Source organism: Lepisma saccharinum, chromosome 10 (assembly GCF_977018435.1).
Source record: "Lepisma saccharinum chromosome 10, izLepSacc3.1, whole genome shotgun sequence".
NCBI classification, from domain to species: domain Eukaryota; kingdom Metazoa; phylum Arthropoda; class Insecta; order Zygentoma; family Lepismatidae; genus Lepisma; species Lepisma saccharinum.
In genome coordinates, this window is record NC_139238.1 from 68,781,433 (window position 1) to 68,806,980 (window position 25,548).

The 25,548-nt window shown below is 39.4% G+C and overlaps 1 protein-coding gene across 1 annotated transcript in view; it reads left to right on the forward strand.

The window, feature by feature from the left end:
* The first annotated feature begins 968 nt into the window (after window positions 1–968).
* Hacd1 (3-hydroxyacyl-CoA dehydratase 1) overlaps window positions 969–25,548 on the forward strand; it is a 120,414-nt gene continuing 95,834 nt past the window's right edge. Inside the window, exon 1 of the mRNA XM_083129893.1 lies at window positions 969–988. The gene's annotated coding sequence lies outside the window, so the exon portion shown is untranslated. The remainder of the gene's footprint in view (window positions 989–25,548) is intronic.

Sequence of the window (25,548 nt, forward strand, 5' to 3'; positions counted from 1 at the left end):
AAATATATTGTACTATTTAAGTATGTGATACAAGGTCATTCACATTATTTCCTTGTAGTCTAAAATAAATATTTAAATGTAATGAGCAAATGATAATGTGTAAATTTCTGCATTGTACTTTTACTTATTTAAATTCAGTGGCCACGGTGGCTCAGTCGGTAAAGCGTCTGACTACCATGGTCAAGGTCCCGGGTTCGATCCCCGGCCGGTTCAAATCCGGGAACTTTTCTAACGTTGGAAGCGGCCCCGGCGCCCACCCAGCGTCGAATGGTACCTGGGTACCTGGGGGAAACCTGGGGGGTAAAGGCGGTCAGGGGCGTGATGCTGATCACATCACCCCCACTCACGACCGGATCAAGAAAGTATGGGGCGTTACCCCCACACCCCCTACACGCCTTCATGGCGTGGCGCTAAGCACAGGGGAACACTTTACCTTTACCTTTTTTACTTATTTGCACAAAAATATTTGATCAGGACTTATAATTGTTCAAACTGAAATGCCTTGTGGTATGGAAAGTAAAACAGACTTCTTAAATAAAGAGAAGACATACAAGAACTGCAGGCTGCGTCACTCCTCCCCCCGTCTCCCTTACATATAAAGCCATCCCTCCGCACCCACACCCCGAAGAAAGGATCCTGACTGCGCCTATGGTACAGGCTCAACTATAATATATACCATATCAGCCAGAAAATCATTACGTATAATGAAATTCAGAAGCGAAAATTCTCAATTTTATATAACAAAGAATGGCCTTGTTTAGGAATTTGTAAGCTGTACATGGTCTGCAAAGCAAAATTGGATACCATAACTGCAAGGTAATGCTTTGCGTGCATGTAATGCGTGGGAACTCTTTCAATTATTCATGAATTACATCCATACGAGGAAGATAAAATCCGGTCGCATTGAGCAATGGCAAGGAATTTGCTTGCAGAGCAGTTTTAGTTCCAAGGCTCAACACGGGCGTCGCTTGTTCCTGCCGCTTTAAAGGTAAGGCTCGAACTAGAGAGTAGAGACGGTACGGCAATTTCTCATAGAATAGAATAGAATATAGGTTTATTTCAGTATGATCCTTTGCGGCTGTACACGCATTTCCATACATCAATGAAGTTTTTTATTTTCTCTTCTTTTCCCATATCCCCTTTCCTTATGTCCTCAGATGTTCAACTTTACCTTACATATTAATTATGAGTTCTTCCCTCACTACAATCTATCAACTTAAGTTTTCCTTTTTTTCTTCATAATTTTACACTGATATCACTAGTTATTATATTGTCAGCAAGAAGCTTTCTGCACACTGCTCTCAGGCACTTTCTCTCCCGTCCCTCATCTTATTCGCCCTCTTTGTCCAGACGTAATGTAAGAAGGTTCTCAGGTTCCTTATTTGAGTTTCCTCTCTTCCCGTCATTTCGCTTCCCGTAATGGCCCTCATTAGCCCCTCAATGTTAGATTCGTTCATATCCCTTATGTATTTCCGTCTAGCCTCTGCTGTTTCTTTGCACTGGAGGAGAATGTGGAATTTCGTCTCGTCTTCGCCGCACATTGGACATTCTGCACTCCCGTCCTCTCTCACGCACTTGAATTGTGCCCACCTCCCTAGCCTGAACCATGCCAAACCCGTCCTGTCACTCGCTCCACACACACACAAGTTTACTTATTTTCACCTTCCCCATTGCCTATCCCTATCCACGATTTGTGTCGAAGTTAAAGATACTTTCCCCACACATTCTTCCAAAATGTTTTGTTTGCTGATGTCCTCCAATCTGTGATACCCTTATGATCTCAATTTCCTGTATGCCCACCCTTCCCTCTACTTCTTTTTCCCAAATCTACCAGTTCCCTATGGTGTATCAGTGACGTTCCTTTGGGTTATTGTTCTGTGCTTGTATCGCAAGTTTTTTTTTAGATTTCCATCCTCATATTTAGCAGTCTTGCCCAATATTTGAAACCTCTCATTTTTCTTCTACTTCCTTCCTATACTTTCCCATTTCCCTAAGAACCCCGCATGTTGCCGTACCCCTCCCCTCCCCCAGAACTTGTTTTAGAAAGTTTGCTTATACGCAGTTTACAATTTCTGTTGCCCCCAGACCCGCAGTTCGATACCATAGAATAAAGTGGCCTTGACCAGTGGCGAAGCGTCCTAAGAGGCCTGGGGGCCGGGCCTACCCTAATATATTTGTCTATTACGGATTATTTTATTACTTATAATTTCATTAAACGACGCTTAATAAATGAAAACTGAAATTCTAGGTCTTCCGATAATTACCGCAAGTTTGCAACCCTGTCCGGAACCGTATCTGCGCATTCAGCGAGGCCCGTCTGAGAGTGCCTCAGCTGGTCCCATAACAACCTATGTGATTCGTGCGGGAAAACAATTTCAGGGGCGCTTTCGCCTGTAACGTAAACTGTGAGGCCGGCCTTTCTCTCTCTCTCTCTCTCTCTCTCTCTCAACGAGCGCGTGACGAAGAGGCAGTGGATGCACAGAGCTTGTTGAAGCAACGTTTCCATGGAAGATTCAGAGCTGTGCCGGGAGCGGAGCACACCCTGCTGCTAACATGTCGCGAAAATGTGTTGCTAACATGTCGCGAAAATGTGTTGCTAACATGTCGCGAAAATGTGTTGCTAACACCTCTATACCTGGCCTCCTAACCTATCAACGTAGGCATTATTAGAATTCTAACTGCAAATAATGCATGTAAGTCGGTTACCAGTATTAAGTTTGGTGCTTCCAGCTTTTTTGAGAAACCGCTTTTCGCGAAGTGTTAGCTTCTGGATCTGCCCCACACCAATCTCGATTCAGAGCTAGGGAAAGCATTTTATTTGTTTGAGGATAGGGATATTGAGACGAAATTTCCATTCATGATTAGTGACATAACTGAAAACGCGCTACTTTTAAAAGGGGGGCAAAGTACAGTGCAAACGTATTGAGAAAATCCATTTTATTGAAATTTTCTGGACACAGAAAGGTGTCCGTGTTCTCATTTTAGCATTTAATCATTTTCTGAATCGTATTATAATTTTTAAAAAAAGTCGCGTGTTGAAGAATAATTATATGCATAAAAGAGTTAAAAAGAAATAATTGAATGATGGATTTTGTTTATTTTACTTGGCATTCTGCAAGTTTTGTCTAATTGGGAAGATGAGGATGAGCGATGATATGATGATATTGACGAAGGGACACTCACAAAGAACACACATGCCCAGGCGGGGATTCGAACCTGAGGCCCTGTCGTAGCACGCTGTTATAACCAATCAGCCGCGCAGGTCGGCATTAAAAAGAAATAAATACTAAGTGACGGTCAAGTGATCCATTTCCTTAATGCGAGAAACATTTACAATACTGTTATTGAAGTAGCAAATAATTTTTACAAGCAGCTTTAATATAACAAATGTAAGAGGGCTGACAGAACGGCTTTTTCATTGGGTGACGCGTGGCAAGAACATTGAGTCCCATCGTCACTGTTTTCTGACCTTCGAGACAGAAGCGCCTTTTTTTTCGTAGATATCTAATCGAGACTAGATTAAAGTAGAGTCTGAACCAGTGCCTCCAGGGGGGATCGAACCTTCTACTTATTGATTATAAGGCGAGAGCCTTAATCACTACATTATCCTTTACAATCCCTATCCCGACTTTTTCGAACAGCAGTAGACGAGATTCAGGTAATGTGGTATCTTTTATTTTCTAGGGGCTATATTTTAACCTAAACCTTTCTTTAAAAAAATCACAGCTCCCCCTCCCCCCCAATCCCTGCTCCGTCCTGTGCCTACCCTTCCAGAGAAAGCACGCTTCGTCACTGGAAACAACTAACAAGGGAGGTTATCTAAGTGTCCCCCTCCGATTTCCATGACACTTGGCAGGTGTATAGAGGGGCCCAAAGGAGGAAATACGTGTTTTTCTGTTTCGGCTAAAAAACTGTTTTAGGGGCAACCCCCCCCCCCCAAATGGCAAGATGAAGACAAATTGACGCGGGGATCTGACCCCTGTGTTCCGCTCCGATTTCCATGAAATTTGGCAGGTGTATAGAGGGGCCCAAAGGAAGAAGTACGTGTTTTTGTGTTTTAGCTAAAAAAAAAAAAAAAAACGGTTCTAGGGGGCAACCCCCCGTTCAAATATCTAGATGAGGAGAAATTGAAGTGGGGATCTGACCCCGAAACCACGTGAAAATATAGCATAGGAAGAAACAGGGGGCATAGGGCCCCTCTATACACCTGCCAAATTTCATGGAAATCGGAGGGGGACTTAGAGGTCAGATCCCCACGTCAATTTGTCCTCATCTTGACATTTGAGGCGGGTTTTGCCCCCTAAAACCGTTTTTTAGCCGAAGCAAAAAACACTTATTTCTTCCTTTGGGCCCCTCTATACACCTGCTAAGTTCCATGAAAATCAGAGGGGGACACAGGGGTCAGATCCTCACTTCAATTTGTCTTCATCTTGACATTTCAGGGGGGTTTTGCCCCTAAAACAGTTTTTTTTAGCTGAAACAAAAAAACACGTATTTCTTCCTTTGGGCCCCTCTATACACCTGCCAAGTTTCATGGAAATCGGAGGGGGACACAGGGATCAGATCCTCACTTCAGTTTGTCCTCATCTTGACATTTGAGGGGGATTTTGCCCCCTAAAACAGTTTTTTTGGCTGAAACAAAAAAACACGTATTTCTTTCTTTGGACCCCTCTATACACCTGTCAAGTTTCATGGAAATCGGAGGGGGACACAGGGGTCAGATCCCCCACTTCAATTTGTCCTCATCTTGACATTTGAAGGGGGGGGAGGGTTGCCCAATAGAACAGTTTTTTTAGCCGAAACAAAAAACACGTATTTTTTTTTTAAGTGCACCGACTTTAAGACCTATGCGTAATAACTCTTTTAGAATTTCATTATATCCATCTTCTCGGTAATTAATACACAAATCGATATGGGTTATGAGTCAAGTAGCGATTTTATTTCTTCCTTTGGGCCCCTCTATACACCTGCCAAGTTTCATGGAAATCGGAGGGGGACACTTAGATAACCTCCCTTGTAAGAAGTTGAGCGTCTTGTTCACGAAGTTTCTAGTGTTTGACAAATAATATATTTTTCTACTTGCTAAGTAAATTTTCTCAACTATATACTCTTTCTTCTTTCTGTTGTTTCTTTAAGTAATTGAGCATACAGTTTATGGTAAGGCTATCGAGGAGACTATGGTATGTTGTATCTATAATAATCAGCAGCATGTTTACATGTCATCAAAAAGAAATAAATGTCTTAAGGGAGATAGACAAAAGAATGACAGAGAAGGAGAACATTTGAAAACACAGAGAGGGGGGAAAGCAAAGAGAAGGAAAACGTAAGTGTGAGCCTGATAAAAAGAGAAGTAAAGAAAGAAGAAAACAAGGTTGGAAATAGGGAGAAATAGACAGAAGGTGGAATAGGGAAACGAGAGAGAGAGAGAAAGAAAAAAGAAAGAAATAGAGGAGCGAAAGAGAGAGAGAGAGAAAGATAATAGAAAAGCAGAGGAAAAGAGACATTGAGAAGAAAACATACAGAAAACGGGAGGGGGAGAGAAATAGCAGAATATCGATACAGAGAAAGAATAAAAAAGAAACACAGAAAAGGAGAAGGAAAAGAGAAAAATAAATGGATGCTGAAGAGAGGAAGTAAACACGAATGAATAGGTACTAAAATTGAGAATACGTCGAAAGCTAGAAAGAAGATACAAGGAAAGAAATAGAGAAAAGAATTACAAATAAAATGAAGGAGAAGTAGGCATTTTTTTCTTATATCAAGGTGGGCTTTAGCTTCCCTGCGGACACCCATGAGTACCGTACCGGAACCTTTCTTCCCTGAAAAAAAGCAAATAAAAAATGTAGTACGTCCGTCCTTCCCTTTTAAGCCAAGTTCTTTGCGCAAATTATTTCGAGCAGACGACAGTTGACGGAAAATTTCATAATAACATATTTTAAGTCCTATTTTTACACATAATTTGGATTGCGTCCGCAGTTTTACGTGGAATCCGAATCACTAACCGTCCTCCTACACATGATTGATTTAATTGTAAGAGACTTTTCAGTAGATAATCCATGCCAATACCCAAAATACAGTAAATGAGGCTTAGCATAATATTCTTCGTTGTTCTACCGCAACAGTGTAAATGTTATATTTATTTACAATTATAACAAAGTATGTTGGAATTTCTAAACGTTATAATTAATTAATTGATTTTCATTGTATTACTTCGCTTTTCTGCTACTTTGGCTAATAGCGAACATGAGGATGAGTGATGATATGATTTAATTGATGAAGGGACACTCACAAAGAACGGCCATGCTCGTGTCAGGATTCCACCCGTAACCCCTGGTGTCCTAACCCGCTGTGCAACAACTGCCCCACAGAAATCGGCTCTAAACGTTATAAAGCTGTAATTATCGGCTGTTTAATGTGAACTTAGGCATTCTAAGTCTGAATCCATGATAAGCACGATGCATTCATTGTGTGGAAGACAATGGCAAACAGTCACCCTCTCATCAGTTGGTGTGTAGTTTGTAGAGTGGAGTCCTCAAAATCGGATCGGCCTGCAAACCAAATCGCCCTACGGTTTACTGTCTCCCAAGGGCTGAACATATGGCATGGTGATGTACTATTCTCACTGAGTGACCCCATGCCTCTTGCAGACAGTAGCGAACGGGTACAGTGTTCACTCGGTATTCATTGTGACAAAGCGATTCGAAACATACCGTTGACGTGAGCCATTGTGTGTGTTGACTGCTGTGAAATATTTCTTCAGTACTTGGTTAAGCTCGTAAGGTAAGCATTGTTGTAATAGGTGTTTATGTTTGTGTGAATAGGAGGAATACTACACAAATACGAAGTCATTGACTTTTTCATGGTCATTGTTGCTGTTGCTCGTGTAGGCGGTACTTTGCAGTTCCTATACTAATCCTTTAAATCGGATCATAAAAAGTAGTGCAAATCGGATCACCACAAAATAGCACAATATGTAAACAGAATGTATGATTAGATGTTAAAAAACAGGAAAACACACACACACACACACACACACACAGGTGCGGAATTAGGCCTATGCCTTATTATCCTATGTGTGAAATATCGGATTTCCAGTTACCGTATACATAATTACGTGTAATGGTGTATCGTTGAGTGAGTAGCTCCATGTCTCTCTTTACATATTTTTAACGAAAAAGTTTGTGAGCATCATTTGCTTAAATTTCACATATTTATTAAATTAGTTTCTTCATCTTTGAAATGATACACAAAATTCGGCCATTACATTCAAATCAATTATAAAAATTAAAGTGTCGTGAAGCCCTGCGTTCCATAAGAAACAATGCTATTCGAGGTGTGAACCAAGGTTTTTCACCTACAAAATGGCGGTACTCTTATATGACGTCAAAGCAGAAGCGTGCGGTAAGGAAAGGCGGGGCAAGCGCCGCTTGCGTTGTTTTTTAAAACACTTTTGATATCTTAAGTTCGTGTTTTTCAATGCCTTTATAGACATTAGAATGGAAATTATTTACTATAAGATATTTACATTGCAGACTTTTCATTTCCCCTATTTTCTGTTCTTTTGGCTTGAAACATAAACCGGCTACACCCTTGACGACGCTGGGCGATGCGGCACGACTGACCGCGTTAGAGGAAGAGGACTGCTCGCCTTTCTCCCCGCTTTTCGAGTGACTTATGCAGTTCTTGCATGGTCACTGTCGATCCCCGTTCACGAAGAAAAAAGACCGAGGGCAAGCAACCCCAAGACCGCATCTGTCTTTGGCAAGGGTGTTGGAAAGAATTCGTCCACACTAGCCACAAGGTTGCTAACTTCCAGAATTTTCTGTGCGTCCGTAGCACCACCTCACGCGGTACGATTTTCATGTTTGAAACTCTATAGTAATTAACAAATTACATTATGAAGTTAGCCAGTGATCAATAGTCGTACGCTATTTATAAGAAATGAAATCACAGCCGGTACTTGAACATATTCGTCATGGTGTCAGTTACTCGGAAATATGGAGGGTATGTAACTGCAGGTAAGGCGAAAAGGAAGGTTAATTTAGAAGCGTGGGTGCTGCGGATGCGTGTTGTTTTTTTACTGTGATATTGTGCTGTTTTTTTTTCTGTTCTTTGTGTCGTGTTTTTGTACCTGGTGTAAAAGTATGATTCTACATTGAAAATTTCCACCGTGGTTGACATACCAGACGAGCCATCGATTTGCAGTGCTGCAGGAAAGGACTTGATTAGGGACCTTCTTTCAAAACCATTCAGTTCGAGAATATATGGTGTAAAGTTGGAGTTTGTGATTGTGAACCATGAGCGACCGTGTCCTGAACTGTGCATAACCAAACCAACTAAGAAAGATGGGAAAGTTTTCATTAGGCAGTTTAAAACATCTCACTACAACAATATTATGTGGTTATGTGCCAGCAATGATTATTTTGTTGGCCATGTGTTTTGTTCAATACAAATTTAGGACCATGGAACTATACAGGCTACAGTGACTTGAGCAATTTTTATAATGCAGTGCAAATACATGAACGTTCCCAGAATCACATCTGCGCTTGCATTCAACTGAAGACAAGTCATGATTCATAATTCTAGCCAAGTAAGAAACCGAAACCCGTCCGTTTATTTAAGATCCAAACTTTATGCTAATAGGATGTTTATTATTTTCAGGGTTAAAAAAGAACGTAATTTAATTTACAGTTGCCCTCAAATATCAAGTAAATCATTATTTTCTTCATGGTTGAAATTTAGAAGTTTATATCGAGAGGCTGTTTTTCTTCTTTATTGTAAGTAGGGATGTGTGTAGGCCTATATTATATTTGAAATTGTTATAATTAACCGAAACGAAAAATTAACCCATCGCTTGCCTATCACGAAAGGTCACGGCACGCCCCTGCGTCAAAGTCATGCATCCTTTACAAACCACATCAAAATTACACAAAATACCATTAGTAAATACATTAAGCTACACAACATGCCCCCGTGACGGACGACACATCGCGCTACGACATAGAATTGCCAATAATTCATGTTACAAAACACAATAGAATTACAAGCTTCTGGTGCCTTATCCTTGATTAGTACGATTAGTACGTAATTTTAGATAATTAGATTCAGAAACTTTGCCCTTGCACACAAACATTCCATTGCAATATGCTTTTAAGAAGGCAAAGGAATTTCGCATTCAACTACTAACGCTTATATTGGTTCAGTTAAAAATTTGTTTTAAGTCCACTTAAGGACTAAAAGTGGTAAACTTTGTAAGTGCCAAAAGCTAAAGTGTTGGAAAATCGCATTGTTCCGCACATCAGCCCGTAAGAACGTGCACACTAGTGACCTCTTTACACACTCTTTGAACTATTAGAGGGCTACCAGCCACATTTCACGTTCACCACATTATAAACCATGGCACATTTCACAGGTTAACGTGGAAAACGGTGTTTGAATTCTTGTGGCACTTACAGCGATTACCAATTTTAGTCTTCACTTCATGCAGTGACGTGCACTGAGGAGTAGCTAGTCTAGCAGAGATAGATCAATCAATCTCACATCTCGAATTATATTCAAATCATAATATTTATTGTCTTGTTAAAGCCACCACAGCTCATATGCAACACCTTTTTTTCCACGCTCTTCTCGTCCATCGGTGTGATCCGCAGGCAAAGCTGGCTGGATACCCTAGCTCGCTCTTCCTCCGCCTGACCAGTTTCCAGGTAGAAACGGCCGGCCGAAGGAAAAGGAATATTTCTACCTCTACCTCCCTTGTCCCCTCGACCCCCGCTGCAATGGTTCAAAGTCCAGGCTTTCAGGTCCCCCAGTCTATCTCCTATAGGACAGATAGGGGATTGGTTTCTCATAGATTTTTTTGTAAATCGTCTAAAGAACTCAGGGTAAAATTTTCTGCAGTACTTATGTTCTCTGTATTTACACAACCTTTTACACGTTGTACAATATCTACGTATCTATAATATGGGATGTAGTTTTATTATTTATGAAATGGGAACGTGTTATGTGCAGACAATAATGTTATGCTTTCTTTCTTTTTTTAAATATGGAATATATGTACGTATAATGATTAAATTACAAAAATGTGCTCAGGCTCTCTCTCACTCTCGTTTTAGTAGTTTTATTTAAGTATACTACTCTTGGCCTCTAACAGTCATAAATACGGTTGTATTTATTTGGGCAAGAGAAAGCGCGTTCATATTGTTGTTGGTTTGATTTATTTTACTTCGCTTTTCTGCCACATTTGGTTATCGCGAAAATGAGGATGAGTGATGATATGATGAAACTGATGAAGGAACCTCATATGAACAATCCAGGCCAGGATGAGTGCGCATTCTTGTCCTATGTGTTGCAGTGAATAATGAAATAATTTGGAATGAAAGATGTATCTCAGAACTCAAAAAGTCAAATGAATATCAATGAAGAAACTTAAAAAAAGTGTGTTGTGTTTTGTTACCTGTTTTGTTTCTGTGCACAAAGTGTACTTAAAACACCAAATCCGTGGGGGAGTGGTTATCACAGCGCGCTACGGCATCAGGAGTTCCGGGTTCGAACCCCGACCTGGGCACGGGTGTTCTTTGTGTTTGTCCCTTCATTAATTTTATCGCATCATTTTCGCAATCAACCAAATGTGACAAAAAAGCGACGCTAAGTAACAAAAATGCAATCGATTGATTGCTTGATTTGGTCTATTTTACTTCGCTTTTCCGCCACTTTTGGTACGATAAAATTGATGAAGGGACACACACAAAGAATACCCATGGTCAAGCCGAGATTCGAACCCAGGATCTCTGGCTTAGAGTCAAATCAAATCGTTTTTTATTTTCGAATGTGGGTGGGGGTTACGTGTACTTTTTTTAGTACTCATTCATCATTTTGCAATCTCTTCCTGTTATTGACATTCTTCTTTTTTAGGAATACTCGGCCCTAAAGGGGGGGGGGGTGACCCACACCAACCCTTCCCCCTTGAGCACGCCACTGACTGCTACCTCAAGTGTCGACGTCACCGCACGTCACCGCACGTCACTGACTTCATGTTTACTTTCTGTGCATTAAGTCCACTTTATGCACAGAGAGGTTAATCGGACTAGACCTACAGTTTAAATGGGATCCGAACAACTACGTGCCTCCACCGGGTATCGAACCAGGGACCCCTTTTCTATAAGACAACCACGGAGAGCAGAACGAATTTGGGCCTAATTTGGGGGGGTGCAGAATCGAAAAGTTGTCCATCCCATCCATTTGCAAAAACATAACTCTTTATTACTCTCTCAGGTCCCTGGTGGTCAACAAAATAACCCTTAACTTGCAGATTTTAAAAACATAAAATTTAGAATTGACCCCTGAGAATTACGCCTGAAATGTAGTGTTAGAATAGGGAAAAGTAATAAAGGCACTAGGCAGTGGATCTAATGCAAGCTAATGTACAACCAGTGTCACTAACACTCAAATAATTACATCCTGCTCTCAATATGATCATTCAATGAGCTTTCCATATAGTTTCCAAATTCTTACCTTTCGAAGTTGGAACGGTACTGTTTCGTCCCTTTCGTAATATGGAGATGTCTTCCCTGTTTTCCCCCCATTTCCTAGAAACCTACCTTGAGTTTGAATGCGAATTTTCTTAAAACCTGTGATGAATTTTCAGACAAGATTGTATTTTTTGTTTCAAAGTGAAAATAATCAGAGGTAGTCTATAATGGAAACGCAGTATTGGTAAAATAAGATTTGCTCTTTAATTCGATCCTGCAGTTTGATTTCTTCTTGTTGGTGTAGATCGTACATAAGCAGAAATTTTGCACTTACCAAAAGTCGAAAACCAGCACGTTGAGGTAGTCGTAGTTAACAGGCAATTAGGTTGATCTCCACTTCTGCTTCGCATCAAAGAAGGTCATAAGGTTTACCCTTGCACCCAAACGTTCCACTGAGATAGACTTCAAATTCAAAAAATATAGTTTCGCATTGGTACAGGTAGATGTCAGTTTAAAGCCTCACAACGCCGTCAACGTCTCTACCATCTGTGAGGGCCTCTTTTTTTTAGTTGGAAGAGGGACGCAAGGCTATTTGTGCCTTACAGCCTTGCGCCGGAGAACCAACTGCAAGAGACTTAACATATCGATTGCAGAAGCACTCGATATAAATGCCGATTGCATCATCATTTTGAGTCTTCAATATACAACTCTAAGCCAATAATACAACTGTAATAGCACTAATCTAACATATGAACCAAGTTACTTGACAGACTCAGAATGAAGAATTGTGCACTTACAACTAAGTAACGACAAAGCATAGAGCTAGTAATATCTTAAATAGACGGATGGTGTTGGAATACCCAAAATCTGATTCGACGAATCAACTATTGTTATGTCGTGAGTGCGATGAATGGTGCTGGTTAGTAGGTTAAAGGATTCCTGGGATTATTTGTGGGTAGCTACGTGATTCATCTTCTCGTGGCACTTTTCTTTAATTATTAAAAACAGCGTTTGGCGTGGAAGGCAAATAGAATTTCGATACGGCAAAAGAGAACCTGAGGGGGAACAAATGCTAGTGCAGAAAGGACAAGATACTTTCAAATGAACACTTTCACTCAACTGTGAGGATTATCGCAAATGAAAAGAAAGGCGAACATACAAAGCTGCAGAGACTGAATGTTCGAATATGGCTCCATTACAAATTAGGAATTATAAAATGTAAATTAGTTCGCAAAGTTTACCTTATTCTTAACATCAATTTTAACTAATTTGAATAGTTAAATGTAAATGTAAATGTCTAGAAGAGAGGGGAAAAGTTAGACAAGTGGGGAACGTGTAAGAAATATTCTGTTAAAAAAAAAAGACGTCTCCCTTCCATGAGAAAACCGCTTCAGATCACAGTTTAAACCGTAGGTCTAATTTCGATTAGCATGTTTGTGCATAAAAGAAAAGAAAATCCAACTTGCAATTACGTAGTACAAATTTAAATAAGGATATCTTGATCAGTACAAGTAGAACCTTCGCGAAGGGTCGTATTGAAGAGCTCACTAATTCTACCAGCCTTAGGACAGCCGCTCGGGTACTATCACACCGCGGAGGGGAGGGTGGTGGAACTTCCCACGAGGGCCCCGCGCAAACGGGAAAGGGTTGGCTACTCGAACAGCACCTTTTCCTCTCCTCATTTGGACTGGGAATTAGAGAGCTCGTGGATTCAGGAAGTAGAAGTTACATGACCACAAATGATTGGCCAAATTTGTCCACTTTTATGCACATCTGGTTTTCGGAAGTAGTCCTACTCTACAGTTTTACATTCTCTCCGAATCACACTAATTTTCTCACATCCGTGGGAAGGAACTCGAGAACTTTTGTATCAAACCGCTTCACACAAGTTGCTGAAACTAAAAATTAAACATACTAAATTACCTCTCCAATATGAATATGGGGAATACCAGCGTTGCGTGTCTGACATTTCACACACAAAAGGTAACGTTTGTCTAAACATGAGATTGGATTAAAATATTCATAATGAACTAATTTCATAGAATTATTAAGTATTTTGTGGTGTCTGTTAACTAATTAAATACAAACTTGATTATGATGACATAGAATGAATGCATAAAAAGCATTAACGAAATGTGTTATTTATGTGAAGCTTTAAAAATGTAGCAATATTTTTAGTTCATTTGTCTGTGAAGCATATAGGCTATAGATGTTAATAATTTTTGTTGTTTAAATATGCAAATTACACTTTATATATGCATTCATAAATATCTCAACCTTAATGCAATTAAAAACACTAATAATTTTTAGATTCATTCTATCTGTTATTTACATGGAATAGGACCATTTTTCATGGAATGTCTCACATATGAAAAATCCGACATTAAAGCTAATTTTGTAGGTTAATGGAATGACAGACAATACAATAGTAGCCTATACTTATGGACACCACCACGGCAAACCGAACGGCTTTAGGATATGCTTACGGTGACAAATCTACACTCGTCACGACTAAATGTGAATATTAAACGAACAACGAAAATAAAAAAAGGTGGCCCAATACCTACATTCGCCTCAAATGTTGTATGGAAACAAAGGTCTGGTTTCAATTAGGATGATAGACTGCGAAATTTGAACCATCGACCTCTCGCATAAAGACCAAACATGTAATTTACAACAGTACGTGTGGTCCGAATGTCTTCTTATCCCCTGCAGAACAACTTACAGACAGATCCACAAGGTCAGTATGACTTCCATTATTTTCCCTACACAATCATTTGTCTGCATGTTCTGTGTGAGATTACGGACTGTCTCGGTTTGGCGCCTCTTTGTTAAATCTTGCAGTGAAGTCATATTGCACTTCCCTTATTGTTTTACTGGTCTGTGGACGTTCACTCATCCACACTATAGTTACTTATGCCAGCCATCTGAAGGCAGAGTACAAATTTAACTTGTTCCACTGTGATGATAACCTGGTGGTAGCAGAACATTCGGACCACCCTGTACATTTCGTCCACAATGATGTATGATTAACATTGAAATTAAGGTTCGGAAGCTCAATTCCTTGTGGGGGCACAAGTGGTTCGGATCTCATTTTAAAGTGTAGGTCTAATTCCGATTAGCATACTTGTGCACAAAAACAAGCAAGGATACAACTTTCAATTACGAAGTACAAATTCAAACAAGAATATCTTGATCAGTAAAAATAGAACATTCGCGAAGGGTAGTATTAGAGAGCTCACTAATTCTACCAGCCTTAGGACACCCGCTCGGGTACTATCACACCGCGGAGGGGAGGGTGGTGGAACTTCCCACGAGGGCCCCGCGCAAACGGGAAAGGGTTGGCTACTCGAACAGCACCTTTTCCTCTCCTCATTTGGACTGGGAATTAGAGAGCTCGTGGATTCAGGAAGTAGAAGTTACATGGCTTACAAATGTTTGGCCCAAATTGGTTAACTTTTATGCACATATGTTTCTCGGAAGAAGTCCTACAGGTTTACTTTCTATCCGAATCACATGAATTTTCTTACATGCATGGCAACGAACTGGATAACTTCTGTAGCAAAGGCTCAATAACGTATTTAGGGGGTCTGGACATGCCGAGAGATTTACCAAGTACTAAAAGTAATTAATGAAAATAATATTTATTTACCTTTTGTTGTATAATCAATAGTCATTTATTTCCTCTGAACTTTTTGGCCGGCAAGGATTAGATTGGGATCGTACGTCTTTGAAAGATTTATGCACTCAACACTACTACTTACGATGAAGAATTGAATATTTATTAAATAACAAAAAATCCTGTTGAGGAAAAGCAAAATACCTGATTAATGTTTTATGCATATGGATTTGAAATTAATTTCCTAGCCAGGGCACTTCCTTTTATACAAATTTTGCCTAAGCAAAGCTAGATAATGTATAGGTACTTGCTGTTACCCTGTATCTCCATTCTTTTACCATCTTCTTACCTGTTTATGTAAATGTAATAATAATAATACAATATGAATTACATATTTGAATTTATATTATTTTAATTTAGCATGATTTTAATATAATTATTTTAATTTTAACATTATTATTGTTGTTATTATAATAATTATTTTTCTTATTATTATTTCTGATTCACTTTGTTCAGACCCGCCCCCGAAATATATTTCTAGATACGTGCCAGCAAAGGTTTTATCCTTAACCGCTACACACAAATTAACGTACGGTGCTACAACTAAAACTAAACATATTGAATTACTTCTCGATATATGAATATACGAAATATCTGGCATTACAGCTAATTATATGTTGTCTCAGGAAATGACAGACACAATAATAATTGCCCACAGCTGTGGACTACACCACAGCCAACTGAGAAGCTTTACGTGCGTGGTTACGTTGATAGATTTGTACTCGTCAAGTCGCAATGTTAATAATAAAGGCACAATTAATGTAAAAAGAGAAAGACAACGTTCTTCATTAAAGGTATAATCCATTTTGTCTAAAAAGCTGTGTGAAAGACATGGAAGTTTCAATCAGAATTACGGGCTGGGCTCGAGCCTGTGAAATCCCGAATACGGTCTCAGCATAAAATAAGAATCAAAAATAGGATATTTTCCCAATTATTTAACTTGTTTTTACACGCAAAACCATACATAAAAACATGTAATTTACAGCAGCATGCTGTTCATAATTACGTATAATCAACCTGTGTTTCGGATCTAATTTTAAACTGTTGGTTCAGTCCTGATTAGCATAATTGTGCGTAAAAACAAACAGGAACCCAAATTTGAATTCCGAGGTATAAAATTAAAAAAAAAAGACTTGTTATACTGTGTCATCACGGCACATGCCAGCGATATCCACCCCTTGTTAATGATATGTAAGAGATAAAACATTCGCGAAGGGTATTATTGGAAGAGCCCACTAATTCTACCAGCCTTAGGACAGCCGCTCGGGTACTATCACACCGCGGAGGGGAGGGTGGTGGAACTTCCCACGAGGGCCCCGCGCAAACAAGAAGGGTGTGGCTACTCGAACAGCACCCTTCCCCATTTGGACTGGGAATTAGAGAGCTCGTGGATACAGGGAGTGAAATTTATGTGGCCCACAAATGATTGGCCAAATTTGTCTATTTTTACGCACACATGCTGCTCGTGAGTGATCCTACAGTTTTTGCTTGCTATTCGAACCACCAGAATATCTAATGCTCCCATTGAAAGTTAATGGTCATGCTACAACCCAGGAATGTCCATGATTGTACAAGATCAAACCTGTGCCAGCCAAGATTACGCCTATTCCTCAACTTAGCAACGTAGAAGATCAACCTGATAAATTATATCACTCAAATAGCAGTAAGCGAAAATCCAAACTGAAATTTAACCTGGCAAATAACACATCTAGGGTTGTGAGATAAGAATTGAAAAAATAATCATGTTATCATATCTATATCTTCTGCTAGTTGTCATGGTACGTAACCCGATGGACGAGTGTGTTGGATTTACTATTTCACCACCGACTGTTCCAGGATCGAGTCTTGGTTAAGCATAGGTGTGTCTTTGAGTGCCACTTCATCATCACATTCTCATAGTCCCGATTAAAATAAAGAGGCAAAAAGGCAATGTACAAAATGAGAAAAATACCAAAAAACAATTGTGGAGTTTGAATAGGTTGTAAATTATCACAAAACGTCCCAATGTGCATGAAAACGTTTCGGCTGTTTATCTCAAAACACTACATTTGTTACACATACAGTTCTTGCAGAGGATCGACATGAAAAAAGAAAGCTTAGAGTCTATATGTCAAAAAAATTAAAATAAATTATGGTGATTTATTTTACCTGGAAGCAAATTGGAATTATTTCATCCTATCGCGATTACCGTGAATTCATTATAGTTCCATAGATACTGTGACGTATTGTTAAACATGTCAATACTGTTGCTCTTCAACAATGCAGCAGCGTGCGAATCAAACTTTTCTTTTTAATGGGGGCTCAACTATTACTGGATCTAAGTGTGTCCATTTATCTACACTTTATGCAGGAAGAGATGATGATCCTGATAGCATATTTGCGAGCAGGACCGTACCCAGGGAAGGGGTACCTCGGACCATGAAATATTTAAATATGAACCAATAAAAATCTATGAAAATAACAGAAATTTTTCAAACTTGTATAAATTTCAATTTTGTCCTTGCTTAAATGAATGTGTTTGTTGTGTAGAGAGGCAGGTTCCGGGTCCGAATCTCAGCCTGGGCATAGGTGTTCTTTGAGAGTGTGTTCCTTCATCAATATCATCATATCATCGCTCATCCTCGTCGCAACAATTAGATAAAAGTGTCAGAAAAGCAACGCAAAATAACCTAATTCAATCAAACTCCTATCATTTATGATCTTCTCTTTGTTCTAAATTTTCGTATCTACTCCCTCCCCTGTAAAGAAAACGCTGGGTACAGGTCTTATAGCAACATAAAATAAAGATAAAGCACTAATTCGAGACTATAACATAAGTATGAAATAGTTAAGTAAAATCCAACATTTAATAAAAACATTCAACTATTTTGTAATGTCTATACGCACGCACGCACACACACACACACAAACATATTTTGGATCTAGCCCCTCCCTCAAAAAAATCCTGGGTTCGGGCCTGTTTGCGAGTATGAAAGAAACAAAAAGCAACTTTCAGTTACCTTCTGATATGCGCTGTTATCTAATTGCCTTCAAAGTGTATCCATATGCGTTTGGTGTTGAAGGTACAATAAAATTTCGATACGACAAAAACAAACCTAAGGAGAAACGAATACAAAAGGCCAAAAGGGAACAGGTTACTTCGAAATGGACGATAACAATGAAGAATGGCTCAAAACGGTAAGAATCATCGTAACTATATAAAAAGCTAAACATAAAACTTAGCCTAAGTTTAGTCTTAGTAAATTTAAACGCTTCCAAACCTGCATGTGCTTACATCAAGATTACAATAACAGTATGCGCATAATGTACGTTAATAACTTACATTGTTGTCTACCGACAGACTGGTAATGAAGATAGTGAAGGTTTTTGAATTCCACAGAGAAGATAAAAGTATAAAGGATGTAAGGAAAGGGACAATAGTCTTCGTTAAAGTTATTATCTCTGCAGTCACAAGAAGTGTAAAGAAAGACTGGGAACCTTTGTCACAACCACGGTTGGCTGCGGAGATTGAACCTACGAACCAATGGCGTGCCCAGTTTTTCTAAAGAAAGAACGTCAAAGGCAGAAAACGATGGTAAAATGAGGGCTGACTACTAAAAAGTATATGTAGCCATCTTCAAATATTCTGGTCATGCCACTGCTACGGATTTTGGGATATCGACTCGGTACAAATTAGGAACCCTAAGATATAAATTACTTCGCAACGTTTAGCTTATTCTTAGCACCAATTATACCTAATTTGCAATCATTAAAATTAATTGCTCAGGGTTCACTTCCTAGTAGCAACACTAGCATGGATGTTTAGAAGTAGGCAAAGGAAGGTATGAGGAACGAAGAAGAATTTTTTTTAAACAAAGAAAGTGTTTTCTTTCCGTTTAAAAAAACCCCACTCCTTCGGGCTTATATTGAAAGTACTGCTTCTGATCTCACGTAGAACTGCAGGTCCACTTCTGATTAGCATAAGTGAGCATAAAAGAAAAAATACGATACTTCGAATTACAAAGTTTTAAAAAATGCTAAGCAATATGACACCGCACAGTAGACCTAAAAGTAAGTTCGCGGAGGGTCGTATTGAAGAGCCCACTAATTCTACCAGCCTTAGGACAGCCGCTCGGGTACTATCACACCGCGGAGGGGAGGGTGGTGGAACTTCCCACGAGGGCCCCGCGCAAACGGGAAAGGGTTGGCTACTCGAACAGCACCTTTTCCTCTCCTCATTTGGACTGGGAATTAGAGAGCTCGTGGATTCAGGAAGTAGAAGTTACCTGGCCTACAAATGAATGGCCTTTTTTGTTCACTTTTAGGCACACATGCTTTTCGAAAGTGTTCCTACAATGTTCCCTTTGCTCCTCGAATCACCTCGCAATCGGGTATCGAATTCACGAACTGCAGTCTACAAGGTCACAGACGCAAGAGCCAAGTTTACACCTAGTGCTCAACATAGAGACTAAACCTGTTATAATTCAATTAATCGAAAACGACACACCCAAATTATACAGAGGGGGGGGGGAGTCGTCCAAAACGGGAACGGTGGGTCAAATGGGGACATTCGATTTCTCACTGATTAATACTGCTACCTGGGACCCAACGCGGTACTGCTGCCATTCCTGGCCGTCTATATGCCAATTTTAAACAAGTCGTGGACGTAGCAGCCCTACCTTCTTTTGCCTCCAAAACTTTCAAGCTTTCGTGAAAAAAGTTTTCGATTTTGCCTCTATACTGTGTTGGGTCTTATCAAACCATATTTGAACATTCAATTTTGGTAAGTACAAAATTGATTCTTTCAGTTTTAAGTTAGATTTTGACATAATGCTTGATAAAGTTATCTTTCATCTGTGTGAAGAGACGCCATGTTTTCTAGCGTCCGCCCCTGTCTGCTAAAACTGGGACATTAAGGGCAGTACAAAACGGAGTGGTCCCCGTTTTGAACGCCACCTACCAATAATAAAATATATTTTACTACTAGCCCTGTGCTTTAATTCTCAGACAAATGTGTAATATTATGTTGTTTATTAAGTGTTTAAACTTACTATGAAATTATTTGTTAGTGTAGATGTTAAAAGAAATGACAAAAAAGTTTTCGTAACAAAATTTTGCATTACACCTCCAACTTACATTGCCCAAAACGAGGACATTGGATATTTTCCAGAAAAATGTTTCTTCCGCCTTCCCTAATGTTCTTTTTACACAAACGACCTTGTTTCCTAATACGTAGTATAGGACCTACTCAGAAAATAAAAGGTTTAAAACATTTTTTACATTCGCAAATTTGCTTTTGTTAGGCAAAAATATGTTAGTGTTCCCATTTTGGACGATTCTCCCCTACAGAATTATGAGATGAGAATTATAATTTCATGCTATCTTATTAATACTGTATTTTCATTCATCTAAAAGAAAAAATAACTTGTATGCGTCTCGGTGGCAGGGTACTTCTAGTATTTTACTCAATATCTTTAGTCCCAGGTTCGAGTCCTGGTGTTTCTTTGTGTCACTTTATCAATTTCATATATTTATCATGGCATTCTCACCTTCACGGTTAGCTTAAAAACAGAAATCGACGTAAAATACAACTGGAAAAAAATAGGTGTGAAGGAGTTTGGGTTGTAAACTATCACAAAATTTCATCGTAATCAGACAGCATGAAAACTTTACCTCAAAACTCTAATTTTCGTAGGCCTCTCCGGTTCTTGTGCTGCAAATTGAATAGACACAAATATTAATTACAATAAACAATACAATCATAAACTTCTTCTATGCACCGGTCGAAGTTTGGTCATATCACTCACACGTTCGCTTTTGTTCAAGAAATGTCACTCACTGGCCTGGAATAAAAATTAAACCAATTGTAGATACTTTACCTGAAAACAGAATGGAACTCCTTCAACTTAATCGCGTTCAGTCGTTCAGTCGTGAATATATTGTAGTTCCATAGATACTGTTGCATATTGTTGGACGTTTGAATATTGTTGCGCTCAAAAGATGAAAATTATTTGCTATGTTTAATTATGTCTGTATTTGGTGTTAAACCATTAGTGCAAAATTTATATTTGCCATGTCCTGTTTCACTGTTCAAATTACACTAAAAGGAGCGCTTTATAACTTAAGCTAACTGAATCCAATATGACCTACCTAAGGTTTGCGATTGTTTCTAATAGTATACAAAGTCAGAAAGATAAAAGTAACCGTAAGATTTAAAAGAGGGAACATTTCTGGATTTTTACTGAAAATTGGAGCCAATTTCAAATAATAACATGAGTGCAGGGAAGATTTTATTAATAAAGTTACGTTTAGGCCATTTTGGGTACATATGTACCCAATATGGCCTAGTCATATATTTTATTCTTTTACATCAAAATATGTAACAGAATTTGAAAAGAAAGTACAACTATATTGTTCTTATAAGTAGATAGGTACCCTTACATTTTATTTGCATAATGACATATGAGATTTGTTTACATTGTTTACAAAACCAATAAACAAGGAAGTGAAGTGTCATAGCTTGTCACCAGAAGACCATGGAGTAAACATCACAGTCTGGGCAAATGAAAGGTTCATAATCATCCTTAGTGACTCCTACAGTGAACACAAAAGTAACAAATGTCACATTTTCGCATGTCTTTCACGATATATTCCTATGTAGGCCATATTGAGTCTACCTTACATAATGCTCTTTCTCTTCTCATTCGTTATAAACAGGACTTTAGATTAAAGTCTAAAGTAAGTACATTGTTGTAAGGTACAAATTATGAGCTATCATAATATGGACTAGAGATATAAACACCTATCACTACACTTGGAAGATGTAGTAAGTAGATCTCGTAGAACACGATCACGAAAGTCCAGCTATTTCGCTTCTTTGTTTTCAAGTTGCTGTACTTAAGTACAGCCAACAGGTTCAATCACGTCATTCGGACAGTCTAAATGACAAACCACCGTCAGCTGTTGAATTAACCTTGTAAGTACTTGGAAACAGCAAATAGTGGCCATATTCGATTCAGGTACCTTATAACTTAATATATAAGTTTCTGCTGCCATAGGCACAGATTTACACATAAATCTAAACAACTGAGAGGATAATATTGCAGGGGACTGTAGTTACGGTCGTTGATAAATGGGAACAGGATCTCACCAATCGAATGTTCCTGGCGAAGGAATGTTTTACATTTGGGAGCTATGATGTAAGTCCTCATTCGAACACCAGTTCGGTGTCTTTGATTGACATTCAGTAGCTGGAGAGGAAGCCGACCGGACGCGTATCTGGTTTGGAGCCACCACCTGTTTTTCTTAGAAGCGCTGTTGTAGCTTTTTACCTTCAGTGTTTAGATATGCATTCATTCCCCCACTGCGACGAGGTTACACTTCAAAGGTCTACAAATGGTATAAAACAAACAGCACAACACAGTAAACACAACCTAGCAAAGATTACCGCAATCTCAAGTTATGAGATCTTTAAAGAACTGAACTGGCAACATTTCATTTACTCCACGTGCACTTGACAAGTACTGTCAGTTCCTAAAACGGACGCTATTGGTGGGAAAGGTTTGAGGGGAGGATATAATGGGCTCCATGTGGACTTGACATATGGTTGTCAGAGGGTATGTGTGTCTGTGTGTATACAGGGCGAGGAAAAAGTCCAGTACCACTCTTTTAATTTGAAGATGGCTTGACCGAGGACGATGAAACTTTGGATACAAGTAATGGGGGTAGGGACACACCAGATGGGCCAGTGCGCATCATGGCGGCCATCTTGAAAGCCGCCATTTTGGAAATTACATCCAGATTTTCAAATGGGAAAGGGGTCATGTGGCACATCATTTAAGATGTGCGTTTTCTCAGAAACAAGAATTTGAAGTTTTTCTCGCCCTAACTTTATTTGGTGAGGATATTTTGACAGTTGAAGTTCACATTTGACGTCCTACGAGATGTGCTCTGTGTGTTACCCATTCTGTGCCACACAAAATGCAAAACATTTCCGCAAGTCCTCATGGACACGCAATAACACTGCAGGTTCCACAGAGCCACATGCTTGCTGAATCCGGTGCATAATCATTGATTATGTCTTGATAAACCATGGCTCTAAGATTGCCCTAAAGGTTAAAGTCGGGGGGCATAAGGTCCAGTGAACTGGGTGGTCACTCAGAGGGTCCTTGAATTTTGTTGGGGTGCCACTTGTTCGAATTCAAAACCCAGAGCATGGATCTCTGACTGACTCCTAATACTGACGCCAAACGTCGGGTACTTCGTTTCGGGCTCTTGACTAAGGATGCCACGATTGCGGTTGCTGCTTCCTCGTCGGTAGCGGTTCTCGGCCGTCCACAACGTTCTCTGTCGTGCACGGATCAACACTGTGGTATGTGAGATGTAGTCTCTCTCTGGATCCCGGGCGTTGAAATTCTCTGCGACGACCCTGGCACTGCGCTCCCCACTTCTCACAAGAATTTCAACCCGTTCTTGGAGGTTAGCGCCATTTTACATCATCTGGAACGAATAAATAACAACCCACTACATTACACTAAATGTAAAATTTAACTGTCAAAATAACTGCAATAGCTTATTTCTGAGAAAACGCACATCTTAAATGATATATGTGCACATTCGCATTCCATTTAAAAGTCTGTAGGTAATTCCAAAATGGCGGCTTTTAAGATGGCCACCATGTTTTAGGCTCATCTGGTGTACCCCCACTCTCATTACCCATATCCGAAGTTTCATCGTCCTCCGTCAAGTCATTTTCAAATCAAAGGGTTGGTGCTGGACTTTTGACTCACCCTGTATACGTATAGTGTGTGGAGGAAATTTAATTATGTAAAGTTTAAGTCCTGATTTGAACGCCACATTACTCTCTTTACCCTCTGACAACCATATGTCAAGTCCACATGGAGCCCATTATATCCTCCCCTCAAACCTTTCCCACCAATAGTGTCCGTTTTAGGAACTGACAGTACTTGTCAAGTGCACGTGGAGTAAATGAAATGTTGCCAGTTCAGTTTCTTTAAAGATCTCATAACTTGAGATTGCGGTAATCTTTGCTAGGTTGTGTTACTGTGTTGTGCTGTTTGTTTTATACCATTTGTAGACCTTTGAAGTGTAACCTCGTCGCAGTGGGGAATGAATGCATATCTAAACACTGAAGGTAAAAGCTACAACAGCGCTTCTAAGAAAAACAGGTGGTGGCTCCAAACCAGATACGCGTCCGGTCGGCTTCCTCTCCAGCTACTGAATGTCAATCAAAGACACCGAACTGGTGTTCGAATGAGGACTTACATCATAGCTCCCAAATGTAAAACATTCCTTCGCCAGGAACATTCGATGGTGAGCTCCTGTTCCCATTTATCAACGACCGTAACTACAGTCCCCTGCAATATTATCCTCTCAGTTGTTTAGATTTATGTGTAAATCTGTGCCTATGGCAGCAGAAACTTATATATTAAGTTATAAGGTACCTGAATCGAATATGGCCACTATTTGCTGTTTCCAAGTACTTACAAGGTTAATTCAACAGCTGACGGTGGTTTGTCATTTAGACTGTCCGAATGACGTGATTGAACCTGTTGGCTGTACTTAAGTACAGCAACTTGAAGACAAAGAAGCGAAATAGCTGGACTTTCGTGATCGTGTTCTACGAGATCTACTTACTACTGTAGTGCTGCCTCCTAGAGGAAGAAGAAACAAGCTACTGTTGCTAGACAAGAGTCTGTGCAAACAGGACCTGGAATGGTGAACGTAGTTTCGTTATAATGTAAAGTGTTACGTTGTTTGTGAGTTTGTGTAATAAATGCAGTTAATCTTGTTAACATATGTGTTTCCATCGCACAACATTATGGCGCAGTCGGTATAAAATAACTTTACTCTTCATGGTTTGCAGGATTTGCAAGAACCTTACATTTCCGTAAGTTTTTTTTTCATCTCGGACGGACTATCCTCATTCGTACAACAAACTGTTGGAACAATCATAAACGTGTCGGTTTGACGCAATTTGTCATAACACGGTAAGAATTACCGTCTACATTGTTTAAGTCTTACAAAAATAGTGTGATGTAAATATATATATATATCAAGATTCCTTCTAACGTGAAACCAAGTTATAATCATGAAACGTACAAAGGCTTTGTCACGTTCATAGATACATTGTGATCCGATGCAGATCAAGTATAATTATACGTGAAAACTCACTTTTCATAGTTGTTAGGTTAAACGTTTGGATTTACAGTCATAAATATGTACACAAACTTGACATTTAACGCTTTCGACGAAGATTCAGAGGACATTGAAGATTATCTCTTACGTTTCGAACAGTTGTGTATCATTCAAAAGTTCAGCGATGATCAGAGAGTTCCTATACTCATCGCCTTTATAGGTGCAAAGGCATTTAAAGTCTTGAAAAATGTAGTCGCACCAGAC